This window comes from Gasterosteus aculeatus, chromosome Y (genome assembly GCF_964276395.1).
Source record: "Gasterosteus aculeatus chromosome Y, fGasAcu3.hap1.1, whole genome shotgun sequence".
NCBI lineage: Eukaryota > Metazoa > Chordata > Actinopteri > Perciformes > Gasterosteidae > Gasterosteus > Gasterosteus aculeatus.
The window spans coordinates 7,537,972-7,563,857 of record NC_135709.1 but is presented as its reverse complement, the minus strand read 5'-3'; the positions used below and the strand labels follow the sequence as shown (position 1 = coordinate 7,563,857).

The window sequence follows — 25,886 nt, the reverse complement described above, 5'->3', positions numbered from 1 at the left end:
CTCTGGCTCCGAACCAGCACCTGGTTCTTGTTGGTGGAAAAGGGGTATGAGAGGATGTTGTCGGTGAGGGTCAAAATTGCTATCTCGCTCACGGTCTACGGAAAGGTCTCGGCCAGCCGGAGTTGGCAATCTCTGAAGCAAAGCTCTACTCCGTTGCAGTCGGGAGCTAGGGAGCGCTAAAGGTTCAAATCGGCTACCTTTCCGAGGGTCAAAAATCACAGACCGAAGCACTGTGGTGGAAGATTTTGCACAGACAATCGTTAAGTAAGAATCAAAGGCTCTGAGTCAAGTATGTCTTTTCTCCGTTTATTTCCTTGCAAGGGAAAAAGGGTCACAACAGCTACGTGGTCAGTAGACTGTCAAGAACCTCCTTTTCTTCCCAACACATCGAGGCAGTTCTTATACCTAAATTTAGATATCGGTGGCGTCAACAGAAACCGTTAACCATCTTGTTGAGTATCTATAGCCAGGGTACTGGGAACATCTTATCCATGTAAGACACGTCAGCTCTTTGACCGTATCCTTGGTCTCCCAACATGCTTAAACAAAGGTGGTCATAGACATAACAAACACTTTGTTCAATCTCTACAGCTATGACGCTGGAAACATCTAATCCAAGTGGGAGACATCAGTTCTTATGTCAGGGCCTTTGTGACCTAAGCACTTGCAACTAATAAACTGGTTATACAAATGAAGCATTTAAAAGGGTCACATATCATTTTCCCATTACATTCCACTCTTTTGATTACATAATAATCACAAACTATGCAATCAATTTAGAATGACTACTCTAAAAATTTACCACATATAATCTACCACATCAAATATCACAAAACATTGAACATCTGGACATCGCTCACAAAACTTTGCCTGCCACAGAACAAAAACTCCCTAAAAAACCCTCCGAAATGGGAAAATAGGAAGAAATCTGTTAGGAGAAGATAAAGACTGGAAACCTTCTCACAGGATTTGAGCGTTACACCCCAGATGTCATGTGTACAGTATTGAAAAAATAAAAAATAAATGAAAACATGTTTAAATCACAATACCAGAACTTGATCCCCTTTCACACAATATCCACCGCCTCAGATATAGAATATTGTTGAAAGGTCATTATATCAATCATATCTACGTTACATACTAATAAATGCTGTTTTTGTGAGAATGTTATTTCTCATTGTTTTAGCAAGCTACTGTGAAACAAAAAACATTTAGAACACCAGAAATGCACACAGACAGTATGTCACTATGTCACTATGCGTATGTGTCGAGGTCGTAAGTGTTCAGCTCGTCAAGGGAGTCCGAGTCACTGTTGGGGTTATTGTCAGAGTCATTCCATGATAAGAGAGAACCACTCTTTAGATAGCTGACTACGGAATCACAAAAAGATGCTGAGATTCAATGAAACTGAAGCAAGCAATAATATGAATAAACTGTCGTGGCACAAACGACTACTGTGTCTATGTGGAGGGGTCCTGGCCGTGTTCTTCTTCTTGTGTTGGTCCGCAGGTACACGTTGGGATGTGGAGTCTGCCAACCTTCTTTCTTGTGAGGCACCCGCGTTGTAGACAGTCAACACAGATCACCATGCACTGTGTGTCTGTCGGTCAACTGCCCGTCCGTGGTCACTGGATCGGTGGTGTCGGTTGATTGACACTTTTTGTGGAGGTAGGGTCGCCTGAGCCCACTGCTGGTACTGGATCTGGAACCTTCTTGCAATGGGATGCGTGGACCCAAGTTGCTCTTTCAGCTACTTTGACCGCTGTTTGGGTGACCAGGAGAATCTGGAATGGACCCTGCCACCGTTTAGCTTTCCAACTTTTCCTCCTGAAGTCCTTTACCACCACGAAGTCACCTGGTTGCAGTCGGTGTAGTGGACCCGTTGCTTCTCTTGGAAGTGCAGCTACAACCTGTTTTCTTACATCAGACAAAGTGGAAGACAGTCGAATGCAATAGGTTAACATGTCATTCTCGCACATTGTGGTGGAAGGGAGTGGTGTTCCTGGAGCTTCCACACCTATATGGGGAGGAACTGCGAAAAGGATTTCAAATGGGCTTAGGTTGCTGCGTGTTCGTTTCCTCATCCGCATGTACATCAGAACCAAGGGCAGTGCTTTTGTCCACGGTAGACCTGTGTCTGTGCAACATTTGGCCAGTTTTGTTTTCAATGTTCCATTTTCTCTCTCTACCGCTCCTCCACTAACTGGGTGGTATGCGCAGTGTGTTTTTAAGTCAATACCCAGGTATGCACTTAAGTCTGTGATTGCTTGGTTGACAAAATGTGAACCATTGTCGCTAGAAATTTTGCTTGGGATTCCCCAGCGGGGAATGATCTCTGAAATCAAGGCTTTAGCCACTGTGGAGGCTGTCTGCTTACTGGAGGGAAACACCTCAACCCATTTGGACCACATGTCTACCATTACAAGACAGTGTTTCTTACCTTCCGATGGGGAGAGTTCCACAAAATCCATCATTACATGTTCAAACGGTCTTGCAGGCGGTGGATGTGCTGCATGATGTGACACCTGTACTGAACGACCTACATTGTGAGTTGCACATGTTATGCACGCTTGGCAGAACCTTTGTGCGTAAGCTGCAAAGCCTTTTGTGAACCATGTTGCATCAATGATACTTAACATTCCCCCTTTTGACACATGGTCTAACCCATGAGTCAATTTCGCATAGTGAGGGAAGAAATGTTTAGGTAAGCATGGATTACCATTCGGACCATACCAGATGCCGTCTATGAATTTGGAGCCTGAGGAGGACCAAAAACGTCTCTCATCTGAAGTAGAGAGGGACTGCACGGCTGCAAGAGAGGAGGGAAGAGAACACATGGCAGGAACTGGGCGTGATGGTTTGGGAAGAGGACGTCTAGCAGCCGCTTTTGCAGCTAAGTCCGCTCGCTCATTCCCCTTTGCGATGTCGCCTGTGCCGGATGTGTGCGCTGCACATTTACAAACGGCAATAGCTGTGGGCAACAAAATGGCATCCAATAGTTCTGCTATCAGAGTGTGGTGTAACACTGGTTTGCCATCCAATTTGAGAAAATTTCTGTGTCTCCACAGCACGCCGAAATCATGAACCACGCCAAAAGCGTATCTGGAATCAGTGTGAATGGTTGTCGTTTTATCCTTAGCTAGTTTACAAGCTTCTGTCAGCGCGATTAATTCTGCTGCTTGGGTTGAGAGGTGACATGGAAGAGGGCCGGAACACAGAACAGTTGAGTCTGAAACAACAGAGAAACCCACAAGATTAGAACCAGTCAGGGGATCCCGTGAAGCAGATCCGTCAACATACATTACCATGTCACTGTTGAGCAGAGGTGTGTCTGCGAGGTCTGGTCGAGGTGTGCACTGAGCTTCCAGCTCAGCCAAACAATTATGCTCCTCTCCATCCTCCGGAGTGGGGAGAAGAGATGCAGGATTGAGGACATTGCAGCGTTTTACTGTAACATTCGGCATGTCTAGGAGACATGTGTGATATCGAAGGTAACGCGCTGCAGATAAATGAGACGACTTCTGTTCGAGAAGAATCAGTGAAACCGAATGTGGAACCAATAATGTTAGCGTAGCATAGCCTACAATGTCACGAGAGGCTGTAAGAGCCTTTTCAGCAGCTGCCACAGCTCGAAGGCACTGTGGTAAGCCTGCTGCTACCGGATCGAGTTTTGCAGAGAAATAAGCTACTGGTCGTAGTTTGTCGCCATGGGATTGTAGGAGCACTGATGTCATACATCCAGAACGTTCGTCAACGGTTTGTGTGAACGGTTTGTGAGGATCAGGAAGACCCAAAGTCGGAGGAACTTGTAACGCGCATTTCATGTCCGTGAAAGCTTGAGAGGCTGCAGGGAGCCACTGAATTTTATCATGCGCGCTGAGATTTTTTCCATGTATCAATGCGGACAGAGGTTGCTCGAGTTGGGAGTAATTTGGAATAAATGACCTACAGTAGGAAAACATTCCCAAAAATGACATCATCTGTTTCTTGGTTTGTGGTTTTGGAAGTGTTACAATTGAGGCAATGCGTTTTGGTGATAGTGTCTTCCCTTCACCGGAAATGTTATGGCCTAGGAAATGAACGTTCTGTGAAACAAACTGTAGTTTAGATAGGCTGGCCTTGTGTCCTTCCGCTGCTAAGTGTTGAAGCAATTTGAGTGCGTCCTGTTCACACTGCTGTTGTGTTGGAGCTGCAATTAAATAGTCATCAACATACTGCAAAAGCGCTGTTCCTGAAGACAAAGTGAGGCTCTCCAAACTTTTCCTGAGTGCCTCGTTGTAGATCGTAGGTGATTCTGTGTAGCCCTGACACAAGCGTGTGAAAGTGTAAGGCTTGCCATTGAAATTAAACGCAAACCAAAACTGACTGTCAATGTCCACAGGGACACTGAAAAAAGCATTTGAGAGGTCAACCACGGAAAACCATCGAGCATCAGGTGGAACCTGTGCCATAATGGTGTAAGGGTTAGGAACATTTGGGGCTCGTGCGTGGACGGCTGCATTAACTGCTTTTAGGTCCTGCACGAAGCGCCACTCAGTTGGTTTGCCTGCATCTCTGATCTTTTTAACTGGAAAAATAGGTGTTCTTACCGGCGAGTCAGGACATGGAACAATGACTCCGGCCTTTAAGAGGGAGTTGAACACCGGTGTTATACCGTCAATGGCCTCTTGGCGCAGTGGGTATTGATGTTTGTGGGGACGGAAGTCTGATCGAGGAGTGATGACCACAGGTTGACATTTTTTGATGAGTCCCACGTCATATTTATGCGCTGCCCACAAGGTGTCTGGAACAGAACTGAGGGCAGGAGAAATAGAGGAGACATTAGTCAAAAATGTATCAGTGTGTGTGTCCGAAAATATGTTATTTTCATCCATGACATAAACAGATCTGAGAGCAGGTGTGCAAAATGCGAATGGCTGTTTAAAGAAGCCTGTCGACGGAGAGCGCATCACAAGTGGATCTGGTGTAGCCTCCCAATCTGTCAATGCCTCGCACGCTGCGACAAAAGGTCCCAAATCTCTCCATTGGTCTGTTGCTGCTTTAGACAGGGAGATGTGTGGGAGAGAAGAGTCCACATTAAAGAGGTGCTGCTGAGAGGGGGTGAGAGAAACGGAAACAGCACATTTAAGTGTGGACCAAAACAATGTCATACATGCAATTTGATCATTCAGATCCTGTAGAAATAATGCATCATATTGCTTATCTGGCCCATGTGACACATGAGCTGTGCAGTGGAGATATGAAGCATCCATGCACTCTGCCTCAGACTGGACGCGTGATGCTGCCAGGTGGGACAGTTCTGATTGTGAGTCAACCGGAAGCCACCACTGGTACACAAACATTGGATCACTTATAACTGTCTTTGCCATCTGGTCAATGGCTCTGCATCTCACCACTTGCAACCCTGTAGGAGTGGAGATGAGGCTAATGCCGAAAGAACACATGAGGTCTCTGCCCATTAGATTAATGGGACAGCAAGAGGACAGCAAAAAGGAATGTTTTACTGTGATGTCTGGTTCAGGGTCAGTTGAGTCAGTGTGTGTACTGGTCATAGGTGCTGTAAATCTCTCTACAATAGTCATCCCTGAAGCTCCTTGTGAGAAAACCTGTTTTCCACTAAGTTTCTGACCTGGAAAATACTTCTGTTGTATTACAGAATGTGTAGCCCCTGAATCAACCAAAAACGATAAAAGTTTCCCTTGAATTTGCACCATAGTGGTGGGCATATTTTCAAATGATTTTCCTGAAAACTTTGCGTATGTGTGTTTAAGTGAAAGCTTCTGTTGTGTTCTCAATTGCTCTGTGATGTCCACGAGAGCTTGTTGTTGCTCCGGTGTGTGTGTGTGTGAGTGTGCGTGTGTGTGCAGGGAGTTAGTGCAGAAAGCGTTTCTTCATTGCAGGCTGCGGTGTGTGTGTGTTTTACTTCCCTTATCATGTGAGGCCTCAGCATGGTTGCCGTCTCCCCCTCACATGCAGCCTCCTCCCCCTCCGCCTCACGTCAATCGGAATGTGCGTTGCCACCCCTTCCTCGTCTGGCCAGTCCACGCCCCCATCCTCTACGAGGTGCTTTTGTGGACATTCTCTTTGCCAATGTCCCTGTTCGCCACAGCGGAAACACGTATCATAGTCATTGGGTGGAGACAGCTGTGATCCCTCCAGGAGGAGCGTTCCCTCGTCATATCCCGACCACGCCCCCTGAATCCGCCCCGTTGGTTGGGATCCCGTGGGCGGTCGTTTCTGGCAAGTTGAGTGACAGCTTGGAGCATAGTCAGTTGGGCGAGTTCAATCTGACGTGACCGCCTTTTCCCCTTGTGGTCAGTTCTCTCTATGTCCATGGATTGCGCATGCGCAGCATGTTTCTTTACATCCGCGAGTCGCGAGTCTTCCATTTCAGCAACAGAACGCTGCACATTCATTTTTATGTCGGGCAATAGTCCATTCATGAAAGCATTCTTCAGGTGTGATTCCCACGTCCCCAGAGCGTCTCCTAACACGGCGGGTTGTGGAATGCCACTGTTAAGATTAAACACTGTGAGAAGTCTTTGGTAGTAATCATGGACGGACTCACCCGCTGCCTGCTTGCTATTGTTGATGGGAGTCATATCCACTTTGTCAGGGAACAATGTCTTTATGCCGTCGCTCAAAGCCGTGAGTGCGTCTCTGTACGGCTTATTTTGATTTGAACTCCATTCAACGTCTGCCGCACTGGTGTCTCCTGCAACCAGCTGGTTGAGCTTTTGGTAGTGAGTCGGACCCACGTGACTCATTAGAACACGTCAAATTTCAGCGTAGTTGGGCAGGAATTGCTTACAGAAGTCCATGAATGCTTCAGCAAACAGTCTTCCCGAGTGCTGTATCGGCGGGAGATGAGCCATTGCAGCTCTAATGTCCGTATCAGTCCAAGGCCGGAAAACAAGTATGGGACCTGAGTGTCCTGGTACTTGAATCATTGGGGTTTGGAGCACAGATTTTGCATCCGGGGGAACTCCCTCTGGGTCGAAAGAGGGGGAAACCATCTGATGTAGATGTTTGCTCTGCAATCAGTTTGTTGATGGCAGAAGTGTCCCCTCCGGTTGCTCCTGGAGAGCGAGATCGAGTGAGGAGAGCGGCCTGTCTCTTTTCCTCCTCTTCGCCGAGGAGTCGTTCCTGTGCTGCTTTCACTGCCGCTTCCTTTTCCTCCCTCTGCCGGGTGTATTGAACTTTTGGAGCTTGTGACCATGCAGACGAAGGTTGCTGGTTCGCAGATGAAGCAGGGTACGGTGGTGGGCATGTGTTGAGGAGAGGGCCGCCAGCCCCTGTGAGACTCGGATACAAGGGAGAAGAAGCACATCGGTCATTTTGTTCAATAACATTTGGATCTGTTTTTTCAACCAATGTGTTTTTTGCGCATGTCAATTCTTTAGCCATTTGTTTCCTTTCTCTACATTCACATTCATCCTCCCACCATTTTAACCATTTACTTTGTTTCTCAATGTTCTCCAAGTCTTTGCCTTGTATCACCCTCTGAGTTTTTATACCCTTCTCTTTTCCCTCTAAGCCTGTTCGTAACATGTTCAGTTTCATTCTACTGAAAGAACCATTTGCAGGGAACCAAAAATCTTTTGACCACTCGGGCAAAAACTCTAGAGATTGATCTCCATATTTCCTTCTCATCAGATCCACAATGGGTCCCTCCGGAGAACCCATTTCCTTTTTACCTTTACCCTGTATACCACCCATCTTTCAGGCGTGGTGAAGTATACTTTTTATTACTTAAAATATAGTCGTCACTATAAGTCTTGATTTTCTTTTACGTAGGAAAAATTAGTTAAAACCCAACCAGAACTATTGGTTAATAAATATAGGTCAAGGGCGCAAATATCTGTTCTCAGATTACTGTCCGAAAACCCCGATATTGTTCCTGTCTTCCTGTTAGGTCAAGGGCTGAGATTTTGCGATTTCAGTGAACTCTCAAAATCCCTCCTATCTTCCCCTTCGGTCAAGGGTCACAATTGTCAATTGCCCCTGTCTTCCCCTTTGGTCAAGGGTCACAATTATGCGTTTTCAGAGTGTTAGTCTGAATACAATCGTAATACGCAAATTGCCCCTGTCTTCCCCTTTTAGGTCAAGGGTCACAATAATGCGACGCAAATTGCCCCTGTCTTCCCCCTTGGTCAAGGGTCACAATTATGCGATTTTCAGATAGTTAGTCTGAATACAATCGTAAATGCGCACATTGCTCCCTGTCTTCCTCAGTAAAAAGTTGGATGCTGATGAACCGGAAATACTGTACAATTACTCTTATAATTTTATACACATTTTTCAAATAACCGGATAAAAAGACAAGTTATCATCATTAGAAGCCCAATCAAATAACCGAAATTTGTATTTTCTAAGAAGAGAGAGAAAAAATAATTTAAAAAAAAATCCCAAAGTACTAAATACCCGTCTTTGTAATCTGTTATCACCCGTTATAATTCAGGAAGCCCCGTTTGAAAATCAGAATATCAACTTCTTACCCGATTCGTGTGAAAATCTTCCTCATCGGATCGTGTTGAAGCCAATCAGGTCTCTTTTGGTCGCCGGTCCCCTCTCTCTGAGTGTGATGAGGTATAGGGCAGAATCACGTTTTGGTGGATCCTGAAGTGGCCACTTCCCGGACGTCCTCGGAGTCCCGACGGAGCTTCAAACGATCCCACTTCTGACACCAAATTGTGGTGGAAGATTTTGCACAGACAATCGTTAAGTAAGAATCAAAGGCTCTGAGTCAAGTATGTCTTTTCTCCGTTTATTTCCTTGCAAGGGAAAAAGGGTCACAACAGCTACGTGGTCAGTAGACTGTCAAGAACCTCCTTTTCTTCCCAACACATCGAGGCAGTTCTTATACCTAAATTTAGATATCGGTGGCATCAACAGAAACCGTTAACCATCTTGTTGAGTATCTACAGCCAGGGTACTGGGAACATCTTATCCATGTAAGACACGTCAGCTCTTTGACCGTATCCTTGGTCTCCCAACATGCTTAAACAAAGGTGGTCATAGACATAACAAACACTTTGTTCAATCTCTACAGCTATGACGCTGGAAACATCTAATCCAAGTGGGAGACATCAGTTCTTATGTCAGGGCCTTTGTGACCTAAGCACTTGCAACTAATAAACTGGTTATACAAATGAAGCATTTAAAAGGGTCACATATCATTTTCCCATTACAGCACGCAGTGATGTGGTACGGGCACCGATGGAAAGCTCTCACAGAGATCTATGACATATCTTTCCCCCACCAGGCTACGCCCTTCTGCGGCCAACTTGGCAACGCAAGGCGTTACAGGCCCGGCCTCAGCGTTGTCCCGTCGACCTCATTCTGCCCATCGCAACGGTGCCATGCGGGTCACTCCAAGTCAAAGGGTTCAGAAACTATGGAGCCTAAAGTTTTCCAAATGACCATCTATTTACCTCCAGATTTAGCTCCGTGATAGATGACTTTGGGAACACTTTTGGGGCCCTTCCTTTGGGGCCACAGGGTCAAAAAAGTTACCAACTCATACCAGGGACGGCAGCTTCGATTCAAAGGTGGTTGCAAGTCTGTAGGTCATTGCAGTCCGGCGCTAGGGGCCGTTAAAGGGGCCAAAATGGGCCTAAAAGACTGGTTCAGTACTATATACCAGAATCTGGAAACTGACCTTTTTGACCTTTTACATTTACGGGTCGATAACTCGGGAACGCAAGGGGCTAGGGACACGGGGCCAACTGTTCCCGACAACCCCGGGGGAGCACTACCACATATGTCGGAACCAGGATTGCAGAATCGGCCATCTTGGAACCAAAGGTTCAAACCCTTCCTTTCCAAAGTTTTGAGGCCCTTCCAAAATACCAGCTATTGACTTCAAAATTTAGCTCTGTGATGGATGGCTTGGCCACACTTTTGGGGCCCTTCCTTTTGGGCCACAGGGTCAAACAAGTTACCAACTCATACCGGGGACGGCAGCTTCGATTCAAAGGTGGTTGCAAGTCTGTAGGTCATTGCAGTCCGGAGCTAGGGGCCGTTAAAGGGGCCAAAACGGGCCTAAAAGACTGGTTCAGTACTATATACCTCAATCTGGAAACTGACCTTTTTGACCTTTTACATTTACGGGTCGATAACTCGGGAACGCAAGGGGCTAGGGACACGGGGCCAACTGTTCCCGACAACCCCGGGGGAGCACTACCACATATGTCGGAACCAGGATTGCAGAATCGGCCATCTTGGAACCAAAGGTTCAAACCCTTCCTTTCCAAAGTTACCAACTCATACCGGGGACAGCAGCTTCGATTAATAGGTGGTTGCAAGTCTGTAGGTCATTGCAGTCCGGAGCTAGGGGCCGTTAAAGGGGCCAAAACGGGCCTAAAAGACTGGTTCAGTACTATATACCTCAATCTGGAAACTGACCTTTTTGACCTTTTACATTTACGGGTCGATAACTCGGGAACGCAAGGGGCTAGGGACACGGGGCCAACTGTTCCCGACAACCCCGGGGGAGCACTACCACATATGTCGGAACCAGGATTGCAGAATCGGCCATCTTGGAACCAAAGGTTCAAACCCTTCCTTTCCAAAGTTATGAGGCCCTTCCAAGATACCAGCTATTGACTTCAAAATTTAGCTCTGTGATGGATGGCTTGGCCACACTTTTGGGGCCCTTCCTTTTGGGCCACAGGGTCAAACAAGTTACCAACTCATACCGGGAACGGCAGCTTCGATTCAAAAGTGGTTGCAAGTCTGTAGGTCATTGCAGTCCGGAGCTAGGGGCCGTTAAAGGGGCCAAAACGGGGATAAAAGACTGGTTCAGTACTATATACCTCAATCTGGAAACTGACCTTTTTGACCTTTTACATTTAAGGGTCGATAACTCTGGAACGCAAGGGAATAGGGACACGGAGCCAACTGTTCCCGAAAACCCTGGGGGAGCACTACCAAATATGTCGGAACCAGGATTGCAGAATCGGCCATCTTGGAACCAAAGGTTCAAACCCTTCCTTTCCAAAGTTACCAACTCATACCGGGGACGGCAGCTTCGATTCAAAGGTGGTTGCAAGTTTGTAGGTCATTGCAGTCCGGCGCTAGGGGCCGTTAAAGGGGCCAAAACGGGCCTAAAAGACTGGTTCAGAACTGTATACCTGAATCTGGAAACTGACCTTTTACATTTACGGGTCGATTACTCAGGAAAGCAAGGGGCTAGGGACACGGGGCCAACTGTTCCCAACAACCCCGGGGGAGAACTACCACGTATGTCAGAACCAGGATTGCAGAATCGGCCATCTTGGAACCAAAGGTTCAAACCCTTCCTTTCCAAAGTTATGAGGCCCTTCCAAGATACCAGCTATTGACTTCAAAATTTAGCTCTGTGATGGATGGCTTGGCCACACTTTTTGGGCCCTTCCTTTTGGGCCACAGAGTCAAACAAGTTACCAACTCATACCGGGGACGGCAGCTTCGATTCAAAGGTGGTTGCAAGTCTGTAGGTCATTGCAGTCCGGAGCTAGGGGCCGTTAAAGGGGCCAAAACGGGGATAAAAGACTGGTTCAGTACTATATACCTCAATCTGGAAACTGACCTTTTTGACCTTTTACATTTAAGGGTCGATAACTCTGGAAAGCAAGGGAATAGGGACACGGAGCCAACTGTTCCCGAAAACCCCGGGGGAGCACTACCAAATATGTCGGAACCAGGATTGCAGAATCGGCCATCTTGGAACCAAAGGTTCAAACCCTTCCTTTCCAAAGTTACCAACTCATACCGGGGACGGCAGCTTCGATTCAAAGGTGGTTGCAAGTCTGTAGGTCATTGCAGTCCGGAGCTAGGGGCCGTTAAATGGACCAAAACGGGCCTAAAAGACTGGTTCAGTACTATATACCTCAATCTGGAAACTGACCTTTTTGACCTTTTACATTTACGGGTCGATAACTCGGGAACGCAAGGGGCTAGGGACACGGGGCCAACTGTTCCCGACAACCCCGGTGGAGTACTACCACGTATGTCAGAACCAGGATTGCAGAATCGGCCATCTTGGAACCAAAGGTTCAAACCCTTCCTTTCCAAAGTTATGAGGCCCTTCCAAGATACCAGATATTGACTTCAAAATTTAGCTCTGTGATGGATGGCTTGGCCACACTTTTGGGGCCCTTCCTTTTGGGCCACATGGTCAAACAAGTTACCAACTCATACCGGGGACGGCAGCTTCGATTCAAAGGTGGTTGCAAGTCTGTAGGTCATTGCAGTCCGGAGCTAGGGGCCGTTAAAGGGGCCAAAACGGGCCTAAAAGACTGGTTCAGTACTATATACCTCAATCTGGAAACTGACCTTTTTGACCTTTTACATTTACGGGTCGATAACTCGGGAACGCAAGGGGCTAGGGACACGGGGCCAACTGTTCCCGACAACCCCGGGGGAGCACCACCACATATGTCGGAACCAGGATTGCAGAATCGGCCATCTTGGAACCAAAGGTTCAAACCCTTCCTTTCCAAAGTTACCAACTCATACCGGGGACGGCAGCTTCGATTAATAGGTGGTTGCAAGTCTGTAGGTCATTGCAGTCCGGAGCTAGGGGCCGTTAAAGGGGCCAAAACGGGCCTAAAAGACTGGTTCAGTACTATATACCTCAATCTGGAAACTGACCTTTTTGACCTTTTACATTTACGGGTCGATAACTCGGGAACGCAAGGGGCTAGGGACACGGGGCCAACTGTTCCCGACAACCCCGGGGGAGCACTACCACATATGTCGGAACCAGGATTGCAGAATCGGCCATCTTGGAACCAAAGGTTCAAACCCTTCCTTTCTAAAGTTACCAACTCATACCGGGGACGGCAGCTTCGATTCAAAGGTGGTTGCAAGTCTGTAGGTCATTGCAGTCCGGAGCTAGGGGCCGTTAAAGGGGCCAAAACGGGCCTAAAAGACTGGTTCAGTACTATATACCTCAATCTGGAAACTGACCTTTTTGACCTTTTACATTTACGGGTCGATAACTCGGGAACGCAAGGGGCTAGGGACACGGGGCCAACTGTTCCCGACAACCCCGGGGGAGCACCACCACATATGTCGGAACCAGGATTGCAGAATCGGCCATCTTGGAACCAAAGGTTCAAACCCTTCCTTTCCAAAGTTACCAACTCATACCGGGGACGGCAGCTTCGATTCAAAGGTGGTTGCAAGTTTGTAGGTCATTGCAGTCCGGCCCTAGGGGCCGTTAAAGGGGCCAAAACGGGCCTAAAAGACTGGTTCAGAACTGTATACGTGAATCTGGAAACTGACCTTTTACATTTACGGGTCGATAACTCGGGAACGCAAGGGGCTAGGGACACGGGGCCAACTGTTCCCGACAACCCCGGGGGAGCACCACCACATATGTCGGAACCAGGATTGCAGAATCGGCCATCTTGGAACCAAAGGTTCAAACCCTTCCTTTCCAAAGTTACCAACTCATACCGGGGACGGCAGCTTCGATTAATAGGTGGTTGCAAGTCTGTAGGTCATTGCAGTCCGGAGCTAGGGGCCGTTAAAGGGGCCAAAACGGGCCTAAAAGACTGGTTCAGTACTATATACCTCAATCTGGAAACTGACCTTTTTGACCTTTTACATTTACGGGTCGATAACTCGGGAACGCAAGGGGCTAGGGACACGGGGCCAACTGTTCCCGACAACCCCGGGGGAGCACTACCACATATGTCGGAACCAGGATTGCAGAATCGGCCATCTTGGAACCAAAGGTTCAAACCCTTCCTTTCTAAAGTTACCAACTCATACCGGGGACGGCAGCTTCGATTCAAAGGTGGTTGCAAGTCTGTAGGTCATTGCAGTCCGGAGCTAGGGGCCGTTAAAGGGGCCAAAACGGGCCTAAAAGACTGGTTCAGTACTATATACCTCAATCTGGAAACTGACCTTTTTGACCTTTTACATTTACGGGTCGATAACTCGGGAACGCAAGGGGCTAGGGACACGGGGCCAACTGTTCCCGACAAACCCGGGGGAGCACCACCACATATGTCGGAACCAGGATTGCAGAATCGGCCATCTTGGAACCAAAGGTTCAAACCCTTCCTTTCCAAAGTTACCAACTCATACCGGGGACAGCAGCTTCGATTAATAGGTGGTTGCAAGTCTGTAGGTCATTGCAGTCCGGAGCTAGGGGCCGTTAAAGGGGCCAAAACGGGCCTAAAAGACTGGTTCAGTACTATATACCTCAATCTGGAAACTGACCTTTTTGACCTTTTACATTTACGGGTCGATAACTCGGGAACGCAAGGGGCTAGGGACACGGGGCCAACTGTTCCCGACAACCCCGGGGGAGCACTACCACATATGTCGGAACCAGGATTGCAGAATCGGCCATCTTGGAACCAAAGGTTCAAACCCTTCCTTTCCAAAGTTATGAGGCCCTTCCAAGATACCAGCTATTGACTTCAAAATTTAGCTCTGTGATGGATGGCTTGGCCACACTTTTGGGGCCCTTCCTTTTGGGCCACAGGGTCAAACAAGTTACCAACTCATACCGGGAACGGCAGCTTCGATTCAAAAGTGGTTGCAAGTCTGTAGGTCATTGCAGTCCGGAGCTAGGGGCCGTTAAAGGGGCCAAAACGGGGATAAAAGACTGGTTCAGTACTATATACCTCAATCTGGAAACTGACCTTTTTGACCTTTTACATTTAAGGGTCGATAACTCTGGAACGCAAGGGAATAGGGACACGGAGCCAACTGTTCCCGAAAACCCTGGGGGAGCACTACCAAATATGTCGGAACCAGGATTGCAGAATCGGCCATCTTGGAACCAAAGGTTCAAACCCTTCCTTTCCAAAGTTACCAACTCATACCGGGGACGGCAGCTTCGATTCAAAGGTGGTTGCAAGTTTGTAGGTCATTGCAGTCCGGCGCTAGGGGCCGTTAAAGGGGCCAAAACGGGCCTAAAAGACTGGTTCAGAACTGTATACGTGAATCTGGAAACTGACCTTTTACATTTACGGGTCGATTACTCAGGAAAGCAAGGGGCTAAGGACACGGGGCCAACTGTTCCCGACAACCCCGTGGGAGTACTACCACGTATGTCAGAACCAGGATTGCAGAATCGGCCATCTTGGAACCAAAGGTTCAAACCCTTCCTTTCCAAAGTTATGAGGCCCTTCCAAGATACCAGCTATTGACTTCAAAATTTAGCTTTGTGATGGATGGCTTGGCCACACTTTTGGGGCCCTTCCTTTTGGGCCACAGGGTCAAACAAGTTACCAACTCATACCGGGGACGGCAGCTTCGATTCAAAGGTGGTTGCAAGTTTGTAGGTCATTGCAGTCCGGCGCTAGGGGCCGTTAAAGGGGCCAAAACGGGCCTAAAAGACTGGTTCAGAACTGTATACCTGAATCTGGAAACTGACCTTTTACATTTACGGGTCGATTACTCAGGAAAGCAAGGGGCTAGGGACACGGGGCCAACTGTTCCCAACAACCCCGGGGGAGAACTACCACGTATGTCAGAACCAGGATTGCAGAATCGGCCATCTTGGAACCAAAGGTTCAAACCCTTCCTTTCCAAAGTTATGAGGCCCTTCCAAGATACCAGCTATTGACTTCAAAATTTAGCTCTGTGATGGATGGCTTGGCCACACTTTTTGGGCCCTTCCTTTTGGGCCACAGAGTCAAACAAGTTACCAACTCATACCGGGGACGGCAGCTTCGATTCAAAGGTGGTTGCAAGTCTGTAGGTCATTGCAGTCCGGAGCTAGGGGCCGTTAAAGGGGCCAAAACGGGGATAAAAGACTGGTTCAGTACTATATACCTCAATCTGGAAACTGACCTTTTTGACCTTTTACATTTAAGGGTCGATAACTCTGGAAAGCAAGGGAATAGGGACACGGAGCCAACTGTTCCCGAAAACCCCGGGGGAGCACTACCAAATATGTCGGAACCAGGATTGCAGAATCGGCCATCTTGGAACCAAAGGTTCAAACCCTTCCTTTCCAAAGTTACCAACTCATACCGGGGACGGCAGCTTCGATTCAAAGGTGGTTGCAAGTCTGTAGGTCATTGCAGTCCGGAGCTAGGGGCCGTTAAATGGACCAAAACGGGCCTAAAAGACTGGTTCAGTACTATATACCTCAATCTGGAAACTGACCTTTTTGACCTTTTACATTTACGGGTCGATAACTCGGGAACGCAAGGGGCTAGGGACACGGGGCCAACTGTTCCCGACAACCCCGGGGGAGTACTACCACGTATGTCAGAACCAGGATTGCAGAATCGGCCATCTTGGAACCAAAGGTTCAAACCCTTCCTTTCCAAAGTTATGAGGCCCTTCCAAGATACCAGATATTGACTTCAAAATTTAGCTCTGTGATGGATGGCTTGGCCACACTTTTGGGGCCCTTCCTTTTGGGCCACATGGTCAAACAAGTTACCAACTCATACCGGGGACGGCAGCTTCGATTCAAAGGTGGTTGCAAGTCTGTAGGTCATTGCAGTCCGGAGCTAGGGGCCGTTAAAGGGGCCAAAACGGGCCTAAAAGACTGGTTCAGTACTATATACCTCAATCTGGAAACTGACCTTTTTGACCTTTTACATTTACGGGTCGATAACTCGGGAACGCAAGGGGCTAGGGACACGGGGCCAACTGTTCCCGACAACCCCGGGGGAGCACCACCACATATGTCGGAACCAGGATTGCAGAATCGGCCATCTTGGAACCAAAGGTTCAAACCCTTCCTTTCCAAAGTTACCAACTCATACCGGGGACGGCAGCTTCGATTAATAGGTGGTTGCAAGTCTGTAGGTCATTGCAGTCCGGAGCTAGGGGCCGTTAAAGGGGCCAAAACGGGCCTAAAAGACTGGTTCAGTACTATATACCTCAATCTGGAAACTGACCTTTTTGACCTTTTACATTTACGGGTCGATAACTCGGGAACGCAAGGGGCTAGGGACACGGGGCCAAGTGTTCCCGACAACCCCGGGGGAGCACTACCACATATGTCGGAACCAGGATTGCAGAATCGGCCATCTTGGAACCAAAGGTTCAAACCCTTCCTTTCTAAAGTTACCAACTCATACCGGGGACGGCAGCTTCGATTCAAAGGTGGTTGCAAGTCTGTAGGTCATTGCAGTCCGGAGCTAGGGGCCGTTAAAGGGGCCAAAACGGGCCTAAAAGACTGGTTCAGTACTATATACCTCAATCTGGAAACTGACCTTTTTGACCTTTTACATTTACGGGTCGATAACTCGGGAACGCAAGGGGCTAGGGACACGGGGCCAACTGTTCCCGACAACCCCGGGGGAGCACCACCACATATGTCGGAACCAGGATTGCAGAATCGGCCATCTTGGAACCAAAGGTTCAAACCCTTCCTTTCCAAAGTTACCAACTCATACCGGGGACGGCAGCTTCGATTCAAAGGTGGTTGCAAGTTTGTAGGTCATTGCAGTCCGGCCCTAGGGGCCGTTAAAGGGGCCAAAACGGGCCTAAAAGACTGGTTCAGAACTGTATACGTGAATCTGGAAACTGACCTTTTACATTTACGGGTCGATAACTCGGGAACGCAAGGGGCTAGGGACACGGGGCCAACTGTTCCCGACAACCCCGGGGGAGTACTACCACGTATGTCAGAACCAGGATTGCAGAATCGGCCATCTTGGAACCAAAGGTTCAAACCCTTCCTTTCCAAAGTTATGAGGCCCTTCCAAGATACCAGATATTGACTTCAAAATTTAGCTCTGTGATGGATGGCTTGGCCACACTTTTGGGGCCCTTCCTTTTGGGCCACATGGTCAAACAAGTTACCAACTCATACCGGGGACGGCAGCTTCGATTCAAAGGTGGTTGCAAGTCTGTAGGTCATTGCAGTCCGGAGCTAGGGGCCGTTAAAGGGGCCAAAACGGGCCTAAAAGACTGGTTCAGTACTATATACCTCAATCTGGAAACTGACGTTTTTGACCTTTTACATTTACGGGTCGATAACTCGGGAACGCAAGGGGCTAGGGACACGGGGCCAACTGTTCCCGACAACCCCGGGGGAGCACCACCACATATGTCGGAACCAGGATTGCAGAATCGGCCATCTTGGAACCAAAGGTTCAAACCCTTCCTTTCCAAAGTTACCAACTCATACCGGGGACGGCAGCTTCGATTAATAGGTGGTTGCAAGTCTGTAGGTCATTGCAGTCCGGAGCTAGGGGCCGTTAAAGGGGCCAAAACGGGCCTAAAAGACTGGTTCAGTACTATATACCTCAATCTGGAAACTGACCTTTTTGACCTTTTACATTTACGGGTCGATAACTCGGGAACGCAAGGGGCTAGGGACACGGGGCCAACTGTTCCCGACAACCCCGGGGGAGCACTACCACATATGTCGGAACCAGGATTGCAGATTCGGCCATCTTGGAACCAAAGGTTCAAACCCTTCCTTTCTAAAGTTACCAACTCATACCGGGGACGGCAGCTTCGATTCAAAGGTGGTTGCAAGTCTGTAGGTCATTGCAGTCCGGAGCTAGGGGCCGTTAAAGGGGCCAAAACGGGCCTAAAAGACTGGTTCAGTACTATATACCTCAATCTGGAAACTGACCTTTTTGACCTTTTACATTTACGGGTCGATAACTCGGGAACGCAAGGGGCTAGGGACACGGGGCCAACTGTTCCCGACAAACCCGGGGGAGCACCACCACATATGTCGGAACCAGGATTGCAGAATCGGCCATCTTGGAACCAAAGGTTCAAACCCTTCCTTTCCAAAGTTACCAACTCATACCGGGGACAGCAGCTTCGATTAATAGGTGGTTGCAAGTCTGTAGGTCATTGCAGTCCGGAGCTAGGGGCCGTTAAAGGGGCCAAAACGGGCCTAAAAGACTGGTTCAGTACTATATACCTCAATCTGGAAACTGACCTTTTTGACCTTTTACATTTACGGGTCGATAACTCGGGAACGCAAGGGGCTAGGGACACGTGGCCTACTGTTCCCGACAACCCCGGGGGAGCACTACCACATATGTCGGAACCAGGATTGCAGAATCGGCCATGTTGGAACCAACGGTTCAAACCCTTCCTTTCCAAAGTTACCAACTCATACCGGGGACAGCAGCTTCGATTAATAGGTGGTTGCAAGTCTGTAGGTCATTGCAGTCCGGCCCTAGGGGCCGTTAAAGGGGCCAAAACGGGCCTAAAAGACTGGTTCAGAACTGTATACCTGAATCTGGAAACCGACCTTTTACATTTAAGGGTCGATAACCCGAGAATGCAAGGGGCTAGGGACACGGGGCCAACTGTTCCCGACAACCCCGGGGGAGCACTACCACATATGTCGGAACCAGGATTGCAGAATCGGCCATCTTGGAACCAAAGGTTCAAACCCTTCCTTTCCAAAGTTATGAGGCCCTTCCAAAATACCAGCTATTGACTTCAAAATTTAGCTCCGTGATGGATGGCTTTGGCCTCACTTTTGGGGCCCTTCCTTTTAGGCCACAGGGTCAAACAAGTTACCAACTCATACCGGGGACGGCAGCTTCGATTCAAAGGTGGTTGCAAGTCTGTAGGTCATTGCAGTCCGGCGCTAGGGGCCATTAAAGGTGCCAAAATGGGCCTAAAAGACTGGAAACTGACCTTTTTGACCTTTTACATTCACGGGTCGATAACTCGGGAACGCAAGGGGATAGGGACACGGGGCCAACTGTTCCCGACAACCCCGGGGGAGCACCACCACATATGTCGGAACCAGGATTGCAGAATCGGCCATCTTGGAACCAAAGGTTCAAACCCTTCCTTTCCAAAGTTACCAACTCATACCGGGGACGGCAGCTTCGATTCAAAGGTGGTTGCAAGTTTGTAGGTCATTGCAGTCCGGCCCTAGGGGCCGTTAAAGGGGCCAAAACGGGCCTAAAAGACTGGTTCAGAACTGTATACGTGAATCTGGAAACTGACCTTTTACATTTACGGGTCGATAACTCGGGAACGCAAGGGGCTAGGGACACGGGGCCAACTGTTCCCGACAACCCCGGGGGAGTACTACCACGTATGTCAGAACCAGGATTGCAGAATCGGCCATCTTGGAACCAAAGGTTCAAACCCTTCCTTTCCAAAGTTATGAGGCCCTTCCAAGATACCAGATATTGACTTCAAAATTTAGCTCTGTGATGGATGGCTTGGCCACACTTTTGGGGCCCTTCCTTTTGGGCCACATGGTCAAACAAGTTACCAACTCATACCGGGGACGGCAGCTTCGATTCAAAGGTGGTTGCAAGTCTGTAGGTCATTGCAGTCCGGAGCTAGGGGCCGTTAAAGGGGCCAAAACGGGCCTAAAAGACTGGTTCAGTACTATATACCTCAATCTTGAAACTGACCTTTTTGACCTTTTACATTTACGGGTCGATAACTCGGGAACGCAAGGGGCTAGGGACACGGGGCCAACTGTTCCCGACAACCCCGGGGGAGCACCACCACATATGTCGGAACCAGGATTGCAGAATCGGCCATCTTGGAACCAAAGGTTCAAACCCTTCCTTTCCAAAGTTACCAACTCATACCGGGGACGGCAGCTTCGATTAATAGGTGGTTGCAAGTCTGTAGGTCATTGCAGTCCGGAGCTAGGGGCCGTTAAAGGGGCCAAAACGGGCCTAAAAGACTGGTTCAGTACTATATACCTCAATCTGGAAACTGACCTTTTTGACCTTTTACATTTACGGGTCGATAACTCGGGAACGCAAGGGGCTAGGGACACGGGGCCAACTGTTCCCGACAACCCCGGGGGAGCACTACCACATATGTCGGAACCAGGATTGCAGAATCGGCCATCTTGGAACCAAAGGTTCAAACCCTTCCTTTCTAAAGTTACCAACTCATACCGGGGACGGCAGCTTCGATTCAAAGGTGGTTGCAAGTCTGTAGGTCATTGCAGTCCGGAGCTAGGGGCCGTTAAAGGGGCCAAAACGGGCCTAAAAGACTGGTTCAGTACTATATACCTCAATCTGGAAACTGACCTTTTTGACCTTTTACATTTACGGGTCGATAACTCGGGAACGCAAGGGGCTAGGGACACGGGGCCAACTGTTCCCGACAAACCCGGGGGAGCACTACCAAATATGTCGGAACCAGGATTGCAGAATCGGCCATCTTGGAACCAAAGGTTCAAACCCTTCCTTTCCAAAGTTACCAACTCATACCGGGGACGGCAGCTTCGATTCAAAGGTGGTTGCAAGTCTGTAGGTCATTGCAGTCCGGAGCTAGGGGCCGTTAAATGGACCAAAACGGGCCTAAAAGACTGGTTCAGTACTATATACCTCAATCTGGAAACTGACCTTTTTGACCTTTTACATTTACGGGTCGATAACTCGGGAACGCAAGGGGCTAGGGACACGGGGCCAACTGTTCCCGACAACCCCGGGGGAGTACTACCACGTATGTCAGAACCAGGATTGCAGAATCGGCCATCTTGGAACCAAAGGTTCAAACCCTTCCTTTCCAAAGTTATGAGGCCCTTCCAAGATACCAGCTATTGACTTCAAAATTTAGCTCTGTGATGGATGGCTTGGCCACACTTTTTGGGCCCTTCCTTTTGGGCCACAGAGTCAAACAAGTTACCAACTCATACCGGGGACGGCAGCTTCGATTCAAAGGTGGTTGCAAGTCTGTAGGTCATTGCAGTCCGGAGCTAGGGGCCGTTAAAGGGGCCAAAACGGGGATAAAAGACTGGTTCAGTACTATATACCTCAATCTGGAAACTGACCTTTTTGACCTTTTACATTTAAGGGTCGATAACTCTGGAAAGCAAGGGAATAGGGACACGGAGCCAACTGTTCCCGAAAACCCCGGGGGAGCACTACCAAATATGTCGGAACCAGGATTGCAGAATCGGCCATCTTGGAACCAAAGGTTCAAACCCTTCCTTTCCAAAGTTACCAACTCATACCGGGGACGGCAGCTTCGATTCAAAGGTGGTTGCAAGTCTGTAGGTCATTGCAGTCCGGAGCTAGGGGCCGTTAAATGGACCAAAACGGGCCTAAAAGACTGGTTCAGTACTATATACCTCAATCTGGAAACTGACCTTTTTGACCTTTTACATTTACGGGTCGATAACTCGGGAACGCAAGGGGCTAGGGACACGGGGCCAACTGTTCCCGACAACCCCGGGGGAGTACTACCACGTATGTCAGAACCAGGATTGCAGAATCGGCCATCTTGGAACCAAAGGTTCAAACCCTTCCTTTCCAAAGTTATGAGGCCCTTCCAAGATACCAGATATTGACTTCAAAATTTAGCTCTGTGATGGATGGCTTGGCCACACTTTTGGGGCCCTTCCTTTTGGGCCACATGGTCAAACAAGTTACCAACTCATACCGGGGACGGCAGCTTCGATTCAAAGGTGGTTGCAAGTCTGTAGGTCATTGCAGTCCGGAGCTAGGGGCCGTTAAAGGGGCCAAAACGGGCCTAAAAGACTGGTTCAGTACTATATACCTCAATCTGGAAACTGACCTTTTTGACCTTTTACATTTACGGGTCGATAACTCGGGAACGCAAGGGGCTAGGGACACGGGGCCAACTGTTCCCGACAACCCCGGGGGAGCACCACCACATATGTCGGAACCAGGATTGCAGAATCGGCCATCTTGGAACCAAAGGTTCAAACCCTTCCTTTCCAAAGTTACCAACTCATACCGGGGACGGCAGCTTCGATTAATAGGTGGTTGCAAGTCTGTAGGTCATTGCAGTCCGGAGCTAGGGGCCGTTAAAGGGGCCAAAACGGGCCTAAAAGACTGGTTCAGTACTATATACCTCAATCTGGAAACTGACCTTTTTGACCTTTTACATTTACGGGTCGATAACTCGGGAACGCAAGGGGCTAGGGACACGGGGCCAAGTGTTCCCGACAACCCCGGGGGAGCACTACCACATATGTCGGAACCAGGATTGCAGAATCGGCCATCTTGGAACCAAAGGTTCAAACCCTTCCTTTCTAAAGTTACCAACTCATACCGGGGACGGCAGCTTCGATTCAAAGGTGGTTGCAAGTCTGTAGGTCATTGCAGTCCGGAGCTAGGGGCCGTTAAAGGGGCCAAAACGGGCCTAAAAGACTGGTTCAGTACTATATACCTCAATCTGGAAACTGACCTTTTTGACCTTTTACATTTACGGGTCGATAACTCGGGAACGCAAGGGGCTAGGGACACGGGGCCAACTGTTCCCGACAACCCCGGGGGAGCACCACCACATATGTCGGAACCAGGATTGCAGAATCGGCCATCTTGGAACCAAAGGTTCAAACCCTTCCTTTCCAAAGTTACCAACTCATACCGGGGACGGCAGCTTCGATTCAAAGGTGGTTGCAAGTTTGTAGGTCATTGCAGTCCGGCCCTAGGGGCCGTTAAAGGGGCCAAAACGGGCCTAAAAGACTGGTTCAGAACTGTATACGTGAATCTGGAAACTGACCTTTTACATTTACGGGTCGATAACTCGGGAACGCAAGGGGCTAGGGACACGGGGCCAACTGTTCCCGACAACCCCGGGGGAGTACTACCACGTATGTCAGAACCAGGATTGCAGAATCGGCCATCTTGGAACCAAAGGTTCAAACCCTTCCTTTCCAAAGTTATGAGGCCCTTCCAAGATACCAGATATTGACTTCAAAATTTAGCTCTGTGATGGATGGCTTGGCCACACTTTTGGGGCCCTTCCTTTTGGGCCACATGGTCAAACAAGTTACCAACTCATACCGGGGACGGCAGCTTCGATTCAAAGGTGGTTGCAAGTCTGTAGGTCATTGCAGTCCGGAGCTAGGGGCCGTTAAAGGGGCCAAAACGGGCCTAAAAGACTGGTTCAGTACTATATACCTCAATCTGGAAACTGACGTTTTTGACCTTTTACATTTACGGGTCGATAACTCGGGAACGCAAGGGGCTAGGGACACGGGGCCAACTGTTCCCGACAACCCCGGGGGAGCACCACCACATATGTCGGAACCAGGATTGCAGAATCGGCCATCTTGGAACCAAAGGTTCAAACCCTTCCTTTCCAAAGTTACCAACTCATACCGGGGACGGCAGCTTCGATTAATAGGTGGTTGCAAGTCTGTAGGTCATTGCAGTCCGGAGCTAGGGGCCGTTAAAGGGGCCAAAACGGGCCTAAAAGACTGGTTCAGTACTATATACCTCAATCTGGAAACTGACCTTTTTGACCTTTTACATTTACGGGTCGATAACTCGGGAACGCAAGGGGCTAGGGACACGGGGCCAACTGTTCCCGACAACCCCGGGGGAGCACTACCACATATGTCGGAACCAGGATTGCAGATTCGGCCATCTTGGAACCAAAGGTTCAAACCCTTCCTTTCTAAAGTTACCAACTCATACCGGGGACGGCAGCTTCGATTCAAAGGTGGTTGCAAGTCTGTAGGTCATTGCAGTCCGGAGCTAGGGGCCGTTAAAGGGGCCAAAACGGGCCTAAAAGACTGGTTCAGTACTATATACCTCAATCTGGAAACTGACCTTTTTGACCTTTTACATTTACGGGTCGATAACTCGGGAACGCAAGGGGCTAGGGACACGGGGCCAACTGTTCCCGACAAACCCGGGGGAGCACCACCACATATGTCGGAACCAGGATTGCAGAATCGGCCATCTTGGAACCAAAGGTTCAAACCCTTCCTTTCCAAAGTTACCAACTCATACCGGGGACAGCAGCTTCGATTAATAGGTGGTTGCAAGTCTGTAGGTCATTGCAGTCCGGAGCTAGGGGCCGTTAAAGGGGCCAAAACGGGCCTAAAAGACTGGTTCAGTACTATATACCTCAATCTGGAAACTGACCTTTTTGACCTTTTACATTTACGGGTCGATAACTCGGGAACGCAAGGGGCTAGGGACACGTGGCCTACTGTTCCCGACAACCCCGGGGGAGCACTACCACATATGTCGGAACCAGGATTGCAGAATCGGCCATGTTGGAACCAACGGTTCAAACCCTTCCTTTCCAAAGTTACCAACTCATACCGGGGACAGCAGCTTCGATTAATAGGTGGTTGCAAGTCTGTAGGTCATTGCAGTCCGGCCCTAGGGGCCGTTAAAGGGGCCAAAACGGGCCTAAAAGACTGGTTCAGAACTGTATACCTGAATCTGGAAACCGACCTTTTACATTTAAGGGTCGATAACCCGAGAATGCAAGGGGCTAGGGACACGGGGCCAACTGTTCCCGACAACCCCGGGGGAGCACTACCACATATGTCGGAACCAGGATTGCAGAATCGGCCATCTTGGAACCAAAGGTTCAAACCCTTCCTTTCCAAAGTTATGAGGCCCTTCCAAAATACCAGCTATTGACTTCAAAATTTAGCTCCGTGATGGATGGCTTTGGCCTCACTTTTGGGGCCCTTCCTTTTAGGCCACAGGGTCAAACAAGTTACCAACTCATACCGGGGACGGCAGCTTCGATTCAAAGGTGGTTGCAAGTCTGTAGGTCATTGCAGTCCGGCGCTAGGGGCCATTAAAGGTGCCAAAATGGGCCTAAAAGACTGGAAACTGACCTTTTTGACCTTTTACATTTACGGGTCGATAACTCGGGAACGCAAGGGGATAGGGACACGGGGCCAACTGTTCCCGACAACCCCGGGGGAGCACCACCACATATGTCGGAACCAGGATTGCAGAATCGGCCATCTTGGAACCAAAGGTTCAAACCCTTCCTTTCCAAAGTTACCAACTCATACCGGGGACGGCAGCTTCGATTCAAAGGTGGTTGCAAGTTTGTAGGTCATTGCAGTCCGGCCCTAGGGGCCGTTAAAGGGGCCAAAACGGGCCTAAAAGACTGGTTCAGAACTGTATACGTGAATCTGGAAACTGACCTTTTACATTTACGGGTCGATAACTCGGGAACGCAAGGGGCTAGGGACACGGGGCCAACTGTTCCCGACAACCCCG

The 25,886-nt window shown here is 49.0% G+C and overlaps 1 long non-coding RNA gene across 1 annotated transcript; it reads right to left on the bottom strand.

Annotated features, from left to right (window-relative positions):
- Positions 1-292: 292 nt before the first annotated feature.
- On the bottom strand, positions 293-6,141 carry LOC144390960 (uncharacterized). Its single transcript, XR_013454798.1, has 2 exons — positions 3,306-6,141; positions 293-3,229 (listed from the first exon to the last, which is right to left on the bottom strand). It is a non-coding gene; the product is annotated as an uncharacterized LOC144390960 (long non-coding RNA).
- Between the last annotated feature and the right edge of the window lie 19,745 nt (positions 6,142-25,886).